This window comes from Electrona antarctica, assembly GCF_951216825.1.
Source record: "Electrona antarctica genome assembly, chromosome: 16".
NCBI lineage: Eukaryota > Metazoa > Chordata > Actinopteri > Myctophiformes > Myctophidae > Electrona > Electrona antarctica.
Genome location: NC_136797.1, coordinates 28,599,623 through 28,603,479, shown reverse-complemented (window position 1 = coordinate 28,603,479; position 3,857 = coordinate 28,599,623).

Here is a 3,857-nt window from a genome sequence, read left to right as displayed (position 1 = left end):
GCATGACTGGTATAACTTCATTGCTTTTCAACTTTACATAACTGAAGGCTAAAATACAAAAGAACGCTTTCACAATTCTGAGAGATGGTGTAGCCTACTGGTCTGATGATCAGGTTCTCAACACAGAGGTTCCATGTTCAAATCCCACGTCTCCTAGTTAAATTCTGGAGAACTTTGAAATATAGGCTAGCCTATATATTTCTAGTAAAGTGCATGAGCAAAGCATAAATTCAACATTGCACAAAGAAGTTAATATTCTCGACGTCTGCACAATTAGCAGAGACAACGTTCATGTCAGCTCACTAATTCAATTATTATGAATATAATGAAATGTAAAATAGTGTCTTATAACTAATGAGGGTTGGGCACTGTGTGCAGGACACAAAAATAAAATAAGCAATCAAAAGCAAAATAGCAAAAGGGGTTGAAACGAACACGGTGGTTCAAAGTGTAACCTCGGCTGGGAGGCGAACCCCAGACCTCGTATCAACAAGGCGCATACGTTACCAGTGGACTAAAGAGCTAGACCTGATGAAGAACCAAACCTAATGTCACCAAGCACAGACAAAGACATTTGTCACGTTTTAGGTTATTTTAATATAAATGTTTATTTACATTTGACTTCTTTACTAAAGACATTTAGTTCTAATTATTAATTCCATCGCTTAATTGTATCAAATAAATCCACTAAAGACTAGGCCTAGTTGTAATAATTCATTCCATCTGTTAAATCCATTAAAGATATAGCTGTAACTTATTCATTCTATCACTGAGGAAATCTCCGGCGTGAGCGGACGTCCATACGCCGTTACTACGCGGTCCAAGAGAGAGACGGCGTATCAACGTCGTGCGCACGGCGTGTCGGCGTAGTTCATGCCGTTGATACGCCGTCCAGAGAGAGACGGCGTATCAACGTCGTATGGGTGGCGTGTCGGCGTAATTCATTACATCATTTTGAACTGGACAATGTCGGGGCTGTTCACTTTCGAACTCTTTTAGCTTTGATTGCTTCTTTTATTTTCGTGTCCTGCACACAAAGTGCCCAAACCCCCATGGGTTTATAAGACACATTTACATTTAATTATATTCAATTCAATATTTGGCCTATATATTGAATTAGAGTGAGCTGGTCAGGGGACCTTAGTATAATTGCCTTATTTGAATCTGAATCCAACATATAAAAAACATATTTGTGATTTTTGTTCGTTTCATTTGCTAGTTTTTCCTTTTTTTGTTCAGAATTGAAAAATGGGAAAACGCTAAACGAAAAATCACAAAAACTGGTCAAGGGACCTTAGTATAAGTATGTTTGTTCAATTTAATCCAGCAAAAAGAAAATTGCTATTTTTTTCCTTTTTTTGTTCATAATTGAAAAATGGGAAAACAATAAACGAAAAATCACAGCAGTTGAAATTTCTGGAACCAGTGGAGCAGTGTGTTAGAAAGCTGCCACATGATCGGGAGATGGTGAGTTCAAACCCCACTCAAGTCATTACTTTCAAGACCGATTTCAGAAGAAGAAAAGCAACACAAAAGCAGTGTAAATTATCTTGAACCAGTGGAGTAGTGTGTTAGAATGCTCCCACATGATCGGGAGATGGTGAGTTCAAACCCCACTCAAGTCTTTACTTTCAAGACAGATTTCAGAAGAAGAAAACCAACGACCTATCAACCAACACATTCAAAGGCATATCAATCCCATTAATCCATTTTCTTATCAAGTTGAAGGCATCCCGGATTTTGTTGAGGGTGGGTTGGGTGTTTCACGGTTTCTCATCAACTCCATGTTAAATCACACAATTACCTCCCAACGGACACTAGCCCTAACCCTAACCCTAACCCTAACCCTAGTTGTCTGTTACCAGATTGGTTACCATATGGTACCAGAACAAAACAAACAAGAAAGCAGTGTGAATTGTCTGGAACTAGTGGCGCAGTGTGTTAGAACGCTCCCACATGACTTCGAGATGGTGAGTTCAAACCCCACTCAAGTCTTTACTTTCAAGACCGATTTCAGATGAAGAAAACCAACAAAAAAGCACTTGAATTTTGGAACCAGTGGCGCAGTGTGTTAGGACGCTGCCACATGATCGGGAGATGGTGAGTTCAAACCCCACTCAAGTCTTTACTTTCAAGACCGATTTCAGAAGAAGAAAACCAACAAAAAAGCAGTGTGAATTGTCTGGAACCAGTGGTGCAGTGTGTTAGGACGCTGCCACATGATCGGGAGATGGTGAGTTCAAACCCCACTCAAGTCTTTACTTTCATGACCGATTTCAGAAGAAGAAAACCAACAAAAAAGCAGTTGTTTTGTCTGGAACCAGTGGTGCAGTGTGTTAGGAAGCTCCCACATGATCGGGAGATGGTGAGTTCAAACCCCACTCAAGTTTTTACTTTCAAGACCGATTTCAGAAGAAGAAAACCAACAAAAAAGCAGTTGAATTGTCTGGAACCAGTGGCGCAGTGTGTTAGGACACTGCCACATGATCGGGAGATGGTGAGTTCAAAACCCACTCAAGTTTTTACTTTCAAGACCGATTTCAGAAGAAGAAAACTAACAAAAAAGCAGTTGAATTGTCTGGAACCAGTGGCGCAGTGTGTTAGGACACTGCCACATGATTGGGAGATGGTGAGTTCAAACCCCACTCAAGTCTTTACTTTCAAGACCGATTTCAGAAGAAGAAAACCAACGACCTATCAACCAACACATTCAAAGGCAGATTAATCCCATTAATCCATTTTCTTATCAAGTTGAAGGCATCCCGGATTTTGTTGAGGGTGGGTTGGGTGTTTCACGGTTTCTCATCAACTCCATGTTAAATCACACAATTACCCCCCAACGGACACTAGCCCTAACCCTAACCCTAACCCTAACCCCAACCCTAACCCTAACCCTAGTTGTCTGTTACCAGATTGGTTACCATATGGTACCAGAACAAAACAAACAAGAAAGCAGTGTGAATTGTCTGGAACCAGTGGCGCAGTGTGTTAGAATGCTGCCACATGATCGGGAGATGGTGAGTTCAAACCCCACTCAAGTCATTACTTTAGAGGCCGATTTCAGAAGAAGAAAACCAACCAAAAAGCAGTGTGAATTGTCTGGAACCAGTGGCGCAATGTGTTAGAATGCTCCCACATGACCTGGAGATGGTGAGTTCAAACCCCACTCAAGTCTTTACTTTCAAGACCGATTTCAGAAGAAGAAAACCAACAAAAAAGCACTTGAATGGTCTGGAACCAGTGGTGCAGTGTGTTAGGACGCTGCCACATGATCGGGAGATGGTGAGTTCAAACCCCACTCAAGTCTTTAATTTCATGACCGATTTCAGAAGAAGAAAACCAACAAAAAAGCAGTTGATTTGTCTGGAACCAGTGGTGCAGTGTGTTAGGACGCTCCCACATGATCGGGAGATGGTGAGTTCAAATCCCACTCAAGTCCTTACTTTCAAGACCGATTTCAGAAGAAGAAAACCAACAAAAAAGCAGTTGAATTGTCTGGAACCAGGGTCGCAGTGTGTTAGGACACTGCCACATGATCGGGAGATGGTGAGTTCAAACCCCACTCAAGTTTTTACTTTCAAGACCGATTTCAGAAGAAGAAAACCAACAAAAAAGCAGTTGAATTGTCTGGAACCAGTGGCGCAGTGTGTTAGGACACTGCCACATGATCGGGAGATGGTGAGTTCAAACCCCACTCAAGTCTTTACTTTCAAGACCGATTTCAGAAGAAGAAAACCAACGACCTATCAACCAACACATTCAAAGGCATATTAATCCCATTAATCCATTTTCTTATCAAGTTGAAGGCATCCCGGATTTTGTTGAGGGTGGGTTGGGTGTTTCACGGTTTCTCATCA